A 17,116-nucleotide genomic window follows, 5' to 3' on the forward strand; every position below is an offset into this window, starting at 1 on the left:
TTGAATTGTAATTTTTGTTTTGTTTTGTAGGTTACTTTTAATTATTATTAGCTGACATACACGTATGTATTTCTTTTATTTTTTTTTTTTTTTTTTTTTTTTTTTTTTTGTATTTCTTTTAAATAATCCTGTTTGGGATATGTTAAAAATTTTTATTACCTATTTTCAAACATTTTTGTTTTTTTTTTCTCTTATAGACTACAATGTATCATAGCTATGCCCTAGACAACTTTAGGGAAAACTATATGATTAAGCTTGTATTCCAAGTTGGCCTCTAGAACAAAAGTTTATTCTGTAGACATCTTGGATTAATAACAAAGCCTTATGCTTTAAGAGACATGTAGCTATTTGCATAAGGATTAATAAGCACTACTGAAGAAGAAAAAGGTGGATATATTAAAATAGTTTTCACCTTTATACACATATATTTGATTGCCTTTTTTTGAGGTGGGGGGGCACTTGTGAGCTGTGGAGAAGGAGCAGAGGGAGAAGGGTAGAGAGAATCCCAAGCAGGCTCTGTGCCAGCTCAGCTGATGTCAAGAGTCAGATACTTACCCAACTGAGCCAGGTGCCACCTCTGCATACATTTGATTCTTGATCAACTATTTGTCTATCTCCCTTTCCTTTCATACATTGAAATTCAGGAAAGACTTAATATTATGTTTGTTTCTACATACATCATACTGGCTGAATGCTCCAGGCAATGGTGCCATAAAAGGATTTAGTGTTGGTCTCCACTGCTGGCATGTTGAACACTCAGCAGTGGTCATAGTCAGGAGGTCTTTGGTAAGTGGAAGACTATAATGCTCAGCTCATGTATTATCTACATCCCTGTTACCATGGCCAATTTGTTCATGAACCCACTGGGTAATGACAGAAGTGATTAGGAAAAGATGCTGACTGATATCCATAACCAGGTCATTCTATCCACTCGTTAAAATCCTCTTCTTCTGAAGTCACCCTTTTGGGTGCATTCATGTGGTACACAATATCTTCATGTTTTCTGTCATTCTGAGAGATCTAGCTATACATGTCTTCCTTAAATTTTTTTGTCACCAGTTTTACAGTCATATTCCATCCAAGTCCCTGACCATCCAACCAAACATTTGTCTACAGTACAAGAATTGGTATATAATTACACATGGGGCCATTTCTCTTTCCAAACAAAGTGAACAGCCAGGTGCACTGCTTAAACTTCTGCCCACTGGGAGACTTTTCCTTCATCACTGCCCTTCATGGATGTCCCAGAAAATGTAACACTGCAGCTTTCCACTTTCTGGTAGTGCCTGTATATTATGCAGAACCATCTGTAAACTAGTCCTAAGTCTATTCTTCTGTCAACCAATCATAGAGAACTCCACATGGTGCCATAAGTACCAGCTGGAAGTGAGAAGCAATGTAGCAGAAGTAGAAACCATGAGGTCTCTTCTTCATATAATTTATTTATGCCTTTAGGTTCTCCTAGTGCCCAATGATGTCACTTCTGTTTGGTGATAGTGTTACTATGCATACCCAACTTTATGGCTTGTTAGGTCAGAAACACATGGCTCATGATGAACATCTCAGGTCACATGGTAAACTGGTGGTCCATGGTTAAGTGTTTAGTCTCTACAAAGGCCCAGTAATAGGCCAAGAGCTGATTCTCAAAAGGAGAATAGCTATTTGTGGAGGATGGCAGAGCTGTGGTCCAAAATGCTAATTGCTTGCATTTTGCAATTGTAAAGTGATTTACCTGTAGGAGTTTGCCATAGGTTATTTAAAATATCCCTACTTGCCAATGAACTTTAAGCACCATTGGATCTGCTGGATCTTATGGCCCAAGTGGCAGAGTAGCTTACACTTAAGGCTGGACATATTCCAGAGCCTTCTCTTCTGGGTCACACTCAAAATTGGCAGCTTTCCAAGTCCCTCAATAAAGGGGCCAGAGTAATATACCTAAATGAGGAATGTGTTGTCTCCAAATTCCAAAGAGGCTCACTATGGATTGAGCTTGTTTTTTTATTTAAGGAAAAGCAAGATACAAGGATTTCTCCTTTACCTTAGAATGGACGTCTCAATATGCCCCATATTAACAATGCCTAAAAGTTTCGCTGAGGTAAAAGACCTCTAAAGTTTGGTCACATTTAATTTTCATCCTATGGCATGTACATTTCTTACCAATAACTCTAAAGTAGTTTCTACTTCCGGCTCACTAGGTCAGCATAATATCATCAAACCAATGGAAATTTGTGACATCTTGTGGAAGAGAAAGTCAATCAGGGTCCCTGAGAAATACATGATGACATACAACTGGAGTCTTGACATACCCTTGAAGTAAGACAGTACTTCTGTTCTTGAAGATATCATATACAAAGTCACCTGGCTTCTTGCTTCTTAGAAATTGTTGGAGTATCCAGTGGTGATATTGTATATTGCTATATTGCTCCATTGCTAGATCATGTCACAGACAAATCAGTGTTCTTTACTATTAGAAATGGAGTCATTAGCATCTAAACTCTAATCAGATTAGAGAGCCAATCCAGAAGGCCCAAAACCAATTCAGAAAACTCATTTTTAAAATTCTGTTCTAGAACTCTTATCACTACCAAGAATCTGTATTAGTCAGGCTTCTCCAGAGAAATAGTAGAACCAGCATGTATGTGGGGGGGGGGGTGGAACTGTACATATACATACATACATACATACATACATACATGTATATACATAAAATAAGGAATTGGCCCACATGATTACAGATGTCAAGAAGACCCAATATCTGCTTTTGGCAAACTGCAAACCCAGGAAAGCCATCGTTAAGGTTCTATTCCTTGTCCAAAATCCTCTGAGTCACGTGAATCAATGGTATAAATTCCCGTCTGAAAACCTATAGGCTAGATTTTGCAGCCAACTTTTCAGTTTAAATTCAAAAGCTGGAAAAGACTCCTACCCCCAATCAAGCAGTAAGGCAGAAGGAGTTCCTCTTATTCAGCCCTTTTGTCCTTTTCAGGTGCTTATTTGATTGGATGAAGATCTCCCACATGAGAGAGGGCATTAGGCTTTATCTACCAATTTAAATATTAATCTCATCTAGAAACACCCTAACAGACACACTTAGAATAATGTTTGACCAACAGTCTGGGTACCTCATAACCAGTTGATATAACATGAATCATCAGAGACTTTTGACCAGTTGATATAACATGAATCATCAGAGACTTTTCCCAGGGTTTTGAACCAAGGACATGACTTAACTGTCCAAAATAAAACAAAATAAAACACGCTAGTGATGTGTTGAAGCTGACTGAAATACAAGGGTAAAGTTAGGAAGATCTATTACAAGTAAAAATTCCCAGGGTGGCAGGGGTACCTGGGTGGCTTAGTGGTTGAGTGTCTGCCTTTCACTCAGGTTGTGATCCCAAGGTCCTGGGATTGAGTCCCATATTGGGCTCCCTGCTTCTCCCTCTGCCTATGTCTCTGCCTCACTCTGTATGTCTCTCATAAATAAATAAAATCTTAAAAAAATTTTCAAGGTGGCAGCTGTGGAGCTGTTGAGAAGTAATAAGAATCTTTATAGATTTTGGATGCCAAGCCAACAGAAGTAAGTATAGGTTGAAACCATACTAAAGGAGACAAGCACAATGCCAAGGTTTTTATTTTAAAAAATGGAAGAGTGGAGTTGACATGATATGATTTGCTGTAGTAACTAGGTAAGCAGATTTGGGAGAGAAGAGAACAAGATTTGCATTTGACACTTTAATATGAGATGTCTATTAGACACTCAAGCCATTATTCATTTATTGAGGTATTTGTTAATAATGAATTAAATTTTGACTTTTCCAAGAAGTTTGACAATTTTCATAGACACTCAAAAAAAGACTGAAATTGAAACTACACTTATGTATCGAAAGTTATGGTATATTTTAAGAGGTGCTCTACCTGGGCATTTACAAATCATGCTATATTTTTGAGAACCCAGTTTGACTTTACACAGCCTGGACTTATCACCATTCTTACCCGAACATGAAGCTATCTGCTGAGAAGTGGGAAAAAAAGAACATAGACCAGATAGATGTTTTTCAATGGTATGCCAGTCTTTCTATGACTTTGTCCCAAACTGCCTTTCTAGCTTCATTATTCATTGCCCTCAAGCATTTTTCCCCAATATTTTAGTTATTTCTGCCTGCTAAAGTCTTTTTCCTACCCTATATCTTTGCTCATGCTTATCTCTGAGTCTGAGAAGATCTGGTCTCCCATTTTCCAATTCTTAAAATCATTTACCTGAAAAACTTAAAACAGCTATTTTTTCCTCCATGAAAATTTTCTAATGTCAAAGTAAGTTATGTTTCCCCTATGCCTCCATCACATTTTTTTGAGATCAATAAATATTTTAAAATGCTGCCATGTATTCTAGTTTGCTATTACCTGCCTGGTTTTTTTTCTTTTTTCCCTTAGTAAGACTGCACTGATACCATAAACATATCAATAACGTTACTATGAGCATCACTTATTTTTGTATCCCCCAATACCTTGCACATAGTAGGTCTTAACATTTTGTGATTATTTCAGTCATTTGAGGAAGTAGGGTATTTTAACAGCAGTGAATAAATCAATAAATATTGTAAGCTTTCAAAAATCATTGTTATTTTAGACAATATTTCAACATACTCTAAAAATCACTTTAACTTGCTCCCCATAAATGCTTGGTACTATAGAAACAATTGTGAATACCATGTTAAATATGAGTAATGAAAAAAAAATATCAGTAATGATCTGTATGCTCATTTTCAACATCATGTGCTTATTTCTTGATATCAGAGATTGGTATATTATTATTACATAGCAACAAGAACAACAACAAAAGCACACAGATATAATACCAACCAAACACAAGTGTAGTAGTAATTAAATCATGTATTTATGTGTGTAATGCTTATTTATTAATGTTTACATTTATATGTAAAATGTATAAACATTATTTAAAACCAATTTTAAAAAGTTTCTATTACGAAGCAGGAATAATTCATATGATTAGGCTATGAGGAGATAAAGGACTGGTTTTTAACAATTTCGAATTCGCTCCATTATTCCTATGTAAATAACCCCATATTTAGAATTGCTTGTGGCTTCCACAGATTTGTAGTCTGACCAATACAGAGAATAATTGGATGTTTACCTCATTCTGTCCATGTACATTGTTACTATTTATACAATCATCATTAAGGACTAAATGATTTATTCAAATAACCATCACAATTAAGTGTCTTTAAACAGGAGGAAAAATTTAATAATTGAATTATTTTCAAAATGTTGAAATAGCATCCTTTTATTATTTCTGAGTGATAAGAGAGAAAGTACAGTAGTAGGTTATATACCAAGATAATTAGACAACCTAAACTATGCAATCTTAGCCAAGTCTAAAAAAAGGTGAAAAAAATCATGTTAAGTAGCCAATATTAATGTCAAAAAGTACATGTAGTAAAACTGATGCACATTAGACACATTACTTTTCAACCCACTCAGTCCTCAGTCAGAACTAAGCTCTTATTTAGATGTTAATCTGGCATGATTAAATTATATCAAAATCCATGATAGAATTGGAAGGATAAGTTGAAAGTGGAGAGAAGCCACAGGAAAAAATCTGACAATTATAAAAGGAAAGCCAAAACTTTAACACAGAACCCAGAGCCTTCTCAAATACTTTCAATAACTTTTCTATATCTAGAGTCTGAAGATATGTTTTGATTGAGCACATTTGATGGCTTCATATTTAATACTGACAATAATTAGAAATGGGAAAACTGAAGAGAAAACTTATATTAGTTTGCATTATTTGCTGTGTGACCAAAGTGGATTAATATTCTCTTAAACACACAAACATTTTTACCTTGAAAACCCCAGAGGATCAGTTTGAGATCCCAAAATATTGAGGTAATTATTTCGACCTGGCCATCCAGACTCCTACATAGAGACTCTGAAGCAGACTCACTAACTCCTTTATAGAAAAAGATAACCACAATGCCTGTTGCAATAACCTGGATTTTCAAAGCTGTGAATAAGTACTATATTTATGAAGCAAAATGAGATAGGCTTTCTAATCAATAAGCTGAGAGGTAGAAATATACTCCTTCACAAATAAAGAATATATGTTACTCATTGAAATAGAACAACATGGATTATAACTGGGTCTTTAAGTGAACCAAAGAGCTGCTGCTGCTGGTGCTGTTTATCTTTAAAGAAACCATAATTTGTGAAAATAAAGACATTACAAAACATGAGAGAATAGCTATAATTCTGCAGTCATCCCTAAAAGAGGGAAAAAAACAATAGCAATATGTCACTTGATATTTTTTATTAGAAAAGTTTTCAGAAAGAAATGATAATAAACACAAATGTCATGCAATGAACAAATATGTATTATTTATGATTCAACACAATAGTTAACGTCACTAAACCTGCATCAAAACAAAGAAACTCCACATTGAAACATATTCATTGTTGCTATCATCCAAGGTGGATTGCCTACTTCTCTCTCATTCTTTCTCCTCTGATTTATCCAACCATCCATCCATCCATCCATCCTTCTATCCAAGTTATAATCAATCCACATGATCAATCTAACATGTATTGTGCTTTTTTAAGCACTTTTTTGCCCTTGATTAAATGCCCGCATCCACCCCTGTGATTTTCTTTGCTATGTATTAGGGAGTAGCTGGTGCTAGATTTCCTAGGATTCTAGTCAATTGAATTGTAACTAGGGATGGCCCATGGAAGGGATTGTTGGGAGATTGTTTGTTGAGGTAGAGAAGGAGTAGATGAGTTGATCCTCCTCTCTATCTTGTATTACACGAGAGTGATTCTGTCTCCTCAGTGGGTGCAAATGTTCCCAGATAAACCGTGTAATCTGCTTCCTCCAGTCTATCATCCTGGGTCTGGGTCCTTCCAAAATCACTTCTTTTGTGCCTCCAGCCTGGAGGTCACGTAGCTCCTTGATATTGCTAATCTGTGGGCTGATCCATTCTCCCCCTTTAGGCATTCTTAGCTTTTATTTCACTTGAATAACCAATCCTCTGTTGTTTGCATATTACATATTCTCTGAATTACTCTGTTTAAATACTCAGGTGGTTTATGTTATCTGGTTAGACCTGATTAACACAGCAAACTAAGCTGTGTTAATTCTTCATTCTAAAATGGTGTTTTGGATGCAGTGTGAATAAAATAAGTAATATTTGAATATATTTTCCATTTTCTTTGTGAAATAAAGGGACTTCTGGTCCTGCTAGTTGGGGGTCTTCCATTCCCCTTTAGGGGATTTGCTTATTGGAAGATACATTTTTATCATGATAAACGTTGGACTAGTTGTGAGATCATGCTCATAGAAAGAAGTGTATGGGTCTGTTTTGTCTGCAGGAAATTTTTTTAAAAAGATATATTTTAAGAAATATCATTATGTGCTACATTTATGTTCTTTAACAATGTAAAATAAATAAGAGTTGTTTTAAAAGGAATGTTTGTGGTACTGTGTATCTTTGAACATATGTATCACATGGGTTATTCTAGAGGAAACAAGAACTGTTGCTCATAATGGAAGTAGTGATGGTTTATTGCAAAAACACTTTTTCATTCTATTCCATCTGTTCTGCCTTCCTTCACTCGGTCTCCTTTTTCTTTTCTTTTTTGTAATTTTGTTTTTTTAACAGGTGATTTTTTATTTAGAAGTTTTGAAACCAAAGTTATGGTTAATTCTGAAAATATATTTAACAATAATATTAATAGATAACATTTATTTTCTGCTGATTACATGACAGGTACTGGTACACATGCCTCATAAATAAGACCTTATTGAATGCCCACCAGGATCCTCTGAGCTCAGCAACATTATTGTCCTCATTTCATAGCAGAAAGAACAGGTTTAGAGGTCAAATTGAAACTCTGCATTCTGACTTCAAGTACTAAGCTTTTAGCTATTATGCTAAGCAGAAAATGCCAGGATTTACTGAATATTATGAAAATATACTTGAAAGTAAGTTTGTAAGTTTTTAAATTTCAGATAAGAATAGTGCAATTTGGGAATGATAGACTTTGCCATTAACATGGCTAATAGGAAATAGAAGTAAATAACTCCTTAGCTTCCATATTGAATTGTAGAGAGAAATTTCATAGATAAAATATATTTAACATCCTCCAGAAGCAAATATTTAGAGAAATAGGTGAAAACTGTATTCACAAAATTAGAATGAGCTGAACGATTATAGTCAATTATTTTCTGAGAGATTTATCCACAGAAACAACAAAAAGAATGTACTTGTTTGACTTACTTGTTTAAGAAGTACAAATGAGATCACAAAAATAACTTTATTGTATTTTACTTCTTTTGTATTCTAAATATTGATCAAGGTTCTATATGCAAAATTTCAAAGTCACTTCTTTCTCTTTTTTAAAAAAAACTAGTCCTGTGAATTTTTTTCATATACCTATTATTGGTAAAAATCAAACTCATTAGAAAATTATTATTGACTTGAAGAAGATGACAGATGTACATAAATCCTTGCTATCTTTTGGGGATTATATTTCATGCTGAGTTAATGGTCTAATAATTCAGAATGATATTTTCATAACCAAGTGGTTAAATGTCTGATTATCTAAGATACGATTTGTACTCTGTGAAAAATCTATGGATTCATTATTGAAGTTAAAAAGTAGGATTTTACTCAGAGTTTTTGTCTAAGTTTCCCTTTTCAAGTCTGTCCTTGGTCCGTCCTTTCTGTTTAAGGTTTATTTTTTCACATAAGAGATAAACTCCCTTCCTGTTACTCATCTGCATCCATCCCTCTTTTTCTGAAAGAACCAGTTCAATTTCTAATTACAATCTCAGTCCTTATGAGAAGTACGAGGCTCTTTTTTATAGCTGAGTTCAATGGGCACTATTCTCTTCTCTTACCATCATAGCACATACATGTCACTCCCATTTATCTAAGGATCATTTAACCAAAAATAAAAAACTAGGACAGAAAAAAAAAAAAAAGAAGAAGAGAGCTGTCAAAGTTTTCATTAGGATATCTACCATATCAGGAATCTAAGAGCCACAGGAAGTACCATAATATCCAAACACCATCCAAATGGTAGTTTTGGAATTCTCCCATAATCCTTGCTCAAATATTTGCCATTCTACATTCTAGTTCATCTTATGAATATTTCTTCTCAATTTTCCCTGGAACTTGCCCATTACTCTTGCTATGTGTTGAAATGGCCCCCCAAAGAACTATGTTTAAGTCTTATACTCCATATCTGTGAATGTGACTTTATTTGGAAATAAGCTCTTTGCAGATGTAGTCAAGTTAAGATGAGGGCATCAGGGTGAGTCCTAATCCAATATGGCAAGTGTCCTTATATAAGAGCTATATTTGGACATAAAATATACACAAAGAAGAATGAATGCCATGTGAAGACAGAGGCAGAAATTGGAATTATACTGCCAGAAGATAGGGAACAAATGAAGGTACAAAAAGATGGAGGAGTCAAGGAAAGTTCCTTCTCTATAGGTTTCAGAACCAGCATAGCCTAGTCAACTACTTGATTTTGGAATTCTAACCTCTAGTACTCTGATACAATACATTTTTTTTGTTTTAAGTCACTCAGTTTTTGGTACTTTGTTATGGCAGCCTTAAGAAGCTAACTAACCCTTGACTTCAATCATAAAATGTAAACACTTTGAATAATATACCCTCTACTGAGGTTGACAACTGTCTTAGTAGGGTTATTGTAACAAAAATACCATAGACTAGGGTGGCTTACACATTTACTTCTCAAAGTTCTGGAGTCCAGGAGATCCAAGATCAATGCACTGGCATATCTGATATATGATGAGATGCCTTTTCTTGGTTTTCAGATAGCTATCTTCTCCTTGTGTCCTCACATTGCAGAAAACAGAAAAAGAAGGAACAAGCTCTCATGTCTCTTCTGAGAAGGACACAAATACCATTCATGAGGATTTCACTCTCATGTCCTAATTACCTCCCAGAGGCCTCCTACTGATATGACATTGATGGTTAGGATTTCAATATACAAATTTTGGAGGGACATAAACATGCATTCCTATGACCAAACTTTTAGCTAGCTCACTCAATGGATTTGTCTCTGCCATTAGAGGCACACTAGTAACAGTGCACACCAGTCCAAAAACTAGCATACTCCTCATATCATGAATATGGATATAAAAAGTTCATCAGCTGAAGCTCATGAATTTCATTCTTAGATTGACCTTTATGTCCTTATCATTACCCAACTCTGCTTTTATATTCAACTCTAAGAAAATAAGTTCATTTGATTCCCCTGCTCCATAGATGATTAGAAACAGCAAATTGAGTGGGAAGGAATGGATTCAAGAAATAGAATAGGAATTATTACAGAGCCATGTAGTGGCAAATTTAGAAACTGCCTTAGAATGTAGACTCTTACTGATAACGTTCTGGAGATTAGGAATCTGACTTAATCTTCCAAGACTCACTTTCTTCATCTGCTAAATGGAAAACCATAACACCATTATTATTATAATTAGTGATGTAACATTTGATGAGTACCAGCACAGATATGTAGTAAGAATTATTGTCAGTTCAATTTTTCCTCATTTTGCTTCATAATGTATACCAGTCTAGCAACAGTAATTTTAAGGAAGAAGCCTTTTCATATATTTCCATTTAGTGCTGAAATTGCTAAACATGTATTTGACCTTGAATCTTCAATAAAACGATTTAGTTATAATAAATAATTATCAAGAATTTATGCAATCTATTTTGGAGCTAGTATCAGATTTCTAATGCTGCTGTAACAAATTGCCATGAATTCTGTGGCTTAGAAGAATACACATTTATAACTCTAACATTTGGTAGGTTTGAAATGTGATACAGGTTTCTCCAGACTAAGGTGCAAATGTCAGTGGATCTGTGTTCCTTTCTGGACACAGGGTAGGATTTTTTCTGCCTTTTCTAACTTCTTAGAGGCATCCTGCATGTCTTGGCTCATGGACCCTTTCATCTTCAAAATGAACATTGTAATTCCCTGACTTCCCATAGTCACATGTCTTTCTCTGACTACATCCAGGAATGATTCTCTACTTTTAAGAAATGTGATTTGACTGGTTCCAAGTGGGTAATTTAGAATAATCTCCCTATCTCAATATCTTTAACTTTAATAACAGTTTGAAAGTCCTTTTTTATCATTTAAGGTAGCAGATTCACAGTTCCGTGGATTAAGATGTGGACATCTTTGGAGTGTGGAGTGGGAGATGGGAACATTATTCTGCTTACCACAAAATTCTTTAATCCCTACATGAGTTTCTAAATTACCTTGAATATTCATTACATATAATGGCTATTTTTAAGAAATTTTAGCTAAATAATGTTGAATATTATTTTTGGAATCTATTTGATGCTTGATAATTAGTGGAATCTCTGACATCTATTAATATTCATGAGTGTACACTAGACCCATCACATACCTAACTATTCCTGTTAGCGAAGCCCTCTTAAATATTATAGTGATGTAGTAAATGTTAATTGCCTCTAAAATTTAGATTATTTTCTGGTTGGAGTACCCACTGCTCTTATAATGCTTCCCAGAGTTGTTAAATTTATTTATTTTTTGTGCTAATTCTAAATTCCTATTCCATAAATGGAAATTTGTGAAATGTATTACCACAAATGTCAAAGCCTCAAAATAGAGAGTAAAAATGAGGAAAAAAATAAAGTTGATTAAGGCGACATGTAAATTTTTTCCAATTTTACTATATTTATTATTATTTTTAAATGGGAATAACATTGTCTTTTCTCCTACATTCTCAGAGTTCTAAACAGATTAATCAAAAACTAAATCTACTAAGGATTTACACAATGCCTATAACTTTTTATATATTTGAACTCTAAGACCTTTACAGACAAAAAGAGAACAATAGTTTCTAGATATAGCTAGTTTAGTCCTTTTAAAACAAAGATATGTTAAGAGCTAGACATAACTGAGTTCTAGAATTATTATATTACTTCAACATAGTTATAAAGCTGGTTGCCAAGGTAAATTGAATCCCACCTTGGACATACTAAAACACTTAGGGGAAGAAATCATACATTGAGACTGGACTGGTGTGTACTCATCTACAATTTATGCAACCAATATTTATTTGGTGCCAGGCATTGTACTAATCACTGCAGAGTGGAGGATAAAAAAAGATCTTCTAATGTCCTCAGAGTTTACTAATAAACTAAAGCAAATTTGTCATATAAATATGCTTTTATCCCTTTCAGAACCCTTCTACTATTTCCCTGATGTCCCCATCATTTCTTTTCCCTAATCAACTTTGCTCTCCTTAAACAATAATTCACTCAACTTAGGAGTTAACTCTAGCTTTTATTATCAAATGTATCCTTAATAGAATTCCACTGAAATGGGAAAAATCTAGAAAATTAAATAATGTCAAAAGTTTAGTGAAGAATTTAAAAGTGTGTGATTTTAGCAAGAAGAAAGATAGGGTAAAGAGGTCTATAATAAGCATATTCAGAAAGTCCCATTTTAAGTAAATTCAATACTAATTAATTTTAGAACTTGACAAATTTAGACCTTGTTTATTATAATATACAATAAATTTACTATTATAAAATGACAATTATGAGTAAAGAGAATATGTAATATTTATTCTAATTTCAATTTTATGAATGCTTGTGTATTCTCTTCTAGAAATAATGTTTCATCGAAATAAAGGAAAAGAAGGTATTAAGTTGACTTCACCAAATTGGGACAACCCCCACCATCACCACCACTGCCATCAAAGAAATAGCTATGGACAATTCATTTCATAGAAGTAGAGAGTTGAGAAGCAAATATTTTATTTTTATCAACTGGTATTCCATACTGCCTCATTTTGTGAATTAAAAGCAAATCATTCATTGATAATGATATATGCCACTTTTTTATTCTAAGAAGCTAAGAATATTTAATTTCTTTCTACTTCAGATTTTTTATTACAAAGTTTAAAGAAAAAGAATCATAATGCCCACCATTGCCCCACCATGCCCACCATTGCCCCATGTTATAAATAAGATCTGTTAAAACATTTTGATCTCTTGTGATAAAGATTATTAAGTATACAATGCCATTATTAACCACACATTGATTTCAAGATGCCCATATTGAATAACTTTAAACTTTAGAAACCTTCACTGCTGTTTTGAACAGAGTATTTGTTTAGAGAGAAAGCATGCATTTTGAAACCTCAAAATTGAAATGTCAGATAGTTACTTATAGTGCATTCATTTGAGCCATAAATGAAAGAAGGAAAAATGTGCATTCCACTTACACTACTCAGTACTTTCTCCTTACCATCTATTCTATTTTTTAATGCATTAAAATTACTCTTTGGGTAAAGTGTCCATTTAAATGATTGCTATGTTTTAAACAATTTTTTAAAATGTGATGGAATGGCCATTTCTCATGCAGTCCAGGTGTTCTGGGCTAATTTTATGGTTTAAGTGACGTCAGCAGCAGGGAGAGTGACCGTAGGAAATAGTACCACTAACCATAGAAGACCAAAAAGCCAAAAGTCAATATTTGTTTTTTTTTTTCCTTTTTCTTCAATTAAAGTAGTTTTTGCTATATTCAGAATGCTTTCTTTCATTCAACAAATGGTTGGTCTACCTACAATTCATCAGTTGGCTGTAATATATCTTAAAATGCAACATGGCTTGTTAAAGAGTCAACCTACATTTTAATTTCTTCTTTGACTTTTTTTTTTTAATTTCTTAGAGCCTTTGAGTCACTCTAGCAAAGAAATAAGTGTTTTTTAACCACCAAGATTAAAATGGTTACTCTCTTTAAGGGGATCATTTAGACCATGTCCCAAACCAATGTTTCAGACTTTGATTTTAGATCTCATTTTGAAAGACAAACAAAATAGCTGTCATAGATGCACATAACTATATTGTTACTGAGAGAAACTGTGTCTAAGAACACATAGATCTCATTGTGGCTTTACTATTAAGCTCATTAGCATAAATATCGATCGTCTATTTCTTCTAACAACCATTGTTATTACCACTATAGTTGGTAAAGTAACACTTGGCAACTCTATGATGATATCTGAATGGAATGCGTAGCTTTCCAGTCACACAAATCTCATGATAATTAAGACCTTCTTCTCTTATTTTGTTTTATTTATAATTTCTATCTCCATCTCTATTTAAATCTTTATTTCCTTCTCTCCTGATTACAGAGCAGAGAGGTCTAAGCAATTTGGATTGAAAGGGAAAAACATTCCCTGGGCTATAAACTTAATTCCCTCTTCTAATAAACAGCCACTTCATTTATTGTTACAGGGAGGAGGGGCAGGAGGAGGGGAGGTAAATATGTCTTAACCAAAGTCAAGTGACAGGCCTCCTTCTTGGTTGATCATCCTGTTTCTCATGCTAATACTACCTTATACAGTCTCCTTTCTGGGATAAGTTTCATAAGCAGCCAGCTATGTTGCTGTGCTTGTGAGGGTGGTTCAGAAGGGATCAACACACACCCTCCAAGTGTTGCTGGTTTGTGAGACTCAGTGCTGCTAAGCTGAATTCCTGCACTTTCCCAGTCAGTGTTGATGGCCAGTTGTCTTTCCTGTGGTTACAATCAGGTCTCTCTGTCTGGTAAAATGTTCTGTTATGTAATGTATGGGTCACATGGCTCAAGTTTAGGTGACTACTTCATTCAGCCTCATCATGCTAAATAATGAGAGTACAGGTATCTCTGTCCTGCCATGCTGTTAGTCCCAGGAAATCTCCCTAATATATCAGTTTCTAATGGAACAGGGACATATCAGTAGGTCTCTTCACTAATAGTTATACAACATAGCAGCTGAACATTTATTTTTATTTTTTTAAAGATTTTTGTTTATTTATTCATGAGAGACACATAAAGAGAGGCAGAGACACAGGCAGAGGGAGAAGCAGGCTCCCTGCAGGGAGCCCAATGTGAAACTCGATCTCAGGACCCTAGGATGACAACTTCAGCTAAAGCCAGATGCTCAAACACTGAGCCACCCAGGTGTCCCAAATATCAATCTTTAATTGTTGTAGGTCCAACTGATGTATATAGTGATTCTCTTATGGACTCCATTCTGTTGCCTTAGAGAGAATAAAGCAGCCCCTAGACTACCTCTCCCTCTCTCTCTGTCCAGGAATACTGTACCCCTAAACAGCTTCCACATGACTCCTCATTCTCTGTTTTTTATAAGTTTTTGTTTATTTAAGGAATTCCTACACCCAGTGTGGAGCTCAAACAACCCTAAGATCAAGAGTCATGTGGTCTTCTGACTGAGCCAGCCTGGCACCCCCTCATTCCCTTTTTGAATAAAAGGGGGACTCTGGGATTAAGTGTGTTGATTCTACTCAACAGTTTATGTGACCATGATCTTCCAGGATAGTAGGCTTCAAGACCATAATATTCTTAGAACTTAAAATTGACTTTGCAAATATTTTTTTAAGATTTATTTATTCATGAGAGATAGAGAGAGAGAGAGAGGCAGAGACACAGGCAGAGAGAGAAGCAGGCTCCCTGTGAGGACCCAGATATGGGACTCGATCCTGGGACTCCAGGATCATGCCTTTGGCCGAAGGCCAGCGCTGAACCACTGAGCCACCCAGGCGTCCCCTGACTTTGTATTTATTTATTTATTTATTTATTTATTTATTTATTTATTTATTTAGATTTTATTTGTTTATTCATGAGAAACAGAGAGAGAGAGGCAGAGACACATGCAAAGGAGAAGCAGGCTCCATGCAGGCAGCCTGATGCAGGACTCAATCCTGGGTCTCCAGGACCATGCCCTGGGCCGAAGGTAGATGGTCAACCGCTGAGCCACCCAATGATTCCCTGCAAATATTTGTTGAAGACCAACAATATGGAAGGAACTATTCTACATGGTAAAACAGTATGCTGGTAAAACAGCATGAACAATTTTCCCCTTATGGATTGAAATTCCTATAAGAAAAAAAAAAAAAAAACTTGAGTAGATAAAGATACAGTATTTTGAAAGTGGTATATCTGGAAGGCTTTAATGGTGGTGGTGCTATTCAAAATATAGCAATTACTCCCCTCCAGCAACCATCAGTTTGTCCCCTATAGTTAAAAGTCTCCTATGGTTTGCCATCTTCTCTGTTTTAATCTTTTTTTCCCTGTTGCTTGAAGGGACATGAAGTAACTGGGTGATGAGCATTAAGGAGGGCACTTGATATAATGAGCACTGGGTTTTATATGCAACTGATGAATCACTAAATTCTGAAACTAATAATATGCTGTATGTTAACTAACTCAAATTCAAATAAAATAAAATACATAATTACTGAAAGCCATATGGATAAAGATTATTTGGGTAGAGGCATGAAGAAGGTAAAGGATCATGGGTAGGGGTAGGAAGGCTAAAGGGGAAGGGAGATTCTAGACAGATGAAAAACAAAGTGCAAACCCCCGATACAACAACATGGGAATTTGTTCATGAAACTTAACATAATATGGGGTTATTTCCTGGAAATTTTTGTTTTGTTTGTTTTCAATTATTTTCTCCAGTACAAATGGAGGTGCTTGACACCATCACACTGCTCCACAATATTAAGGCCGGCCAGCCTTCAACTTTTGTGGACATGACAAAACTATTTGAGCAGAATCCTGCTGTTTTTTTTTTTTTAAGACTATCCTGCTGTTATTTTTTTAATAATAAATTTATTTTTTATTGGTGTTCAATTTGCCAACATACAGAATGCCACCCAGTGCTCCAGGCTGTTGTTTTTTTAAAGACTTTATTTATTTAGTCATGAGTGACCCAGAGAAAGAGAGAGAGTGAGAGAGAGAGAGAGAGAGATACAGAGAGAGGCAGAGACATAGAGGGAGAAGTGGGCTCCCCACAAAGAGCCTGATACAAGACTCAATCCTGGACCCCAGGATCATGCCCTGAGCTGAAGGCAGACACTCAGCTGCTGAGCCACCCACGTGCCCTAGGATCCTGTTGTTATTAACATTAATATCAAGCCATGTTCTTTAACACATTGAGAACTTTTTTTAACTGAGATATAATTCACATGTAGCATGATATTACTGTTAGATCTATTGTTTAGTCATTATT

The 17,116-nt window shown here is 35.0% G+C and overlaps 1 long non-coding RNA gene across 1 annotated transcript; it reads left to right on the forward strand.

Annotated features, from left to right (window-relative positions):
• The first annotated feature begins 216 nt into the window (after positions 1 to 216).
• Positions 217 to 12,894, forward strand: LOC111095301. Its single transcript, XR_005357324.1, has 3 exons — positions 217 to 2,313; positions 7,785 to 7,999; positions 12,703 to 12,894. It is a non-coding gene; the product is annotated as an uncharacterized LOC111095301 (long non-coding RNA).
• Positions 12,895 to 17,116: the final 4,222 nt, after the last annotated feature.

The sequence above is a fragment of the Canis lupus genome, chromosome 3, assembly GCF_011100685.1.
Source record: "Canis lupus familiaris isolate Mischka breed German Shepherd chromosome 3, alternate assembly UU_Cfam_GSD_1.0, whole genome shotgun sequence".
Classification (NCBI taxonomy): Eukaryota; Metazoa; Chordata; class Mammalia; order Carnivora; family Canidae; genus Canis; species Canis lupus.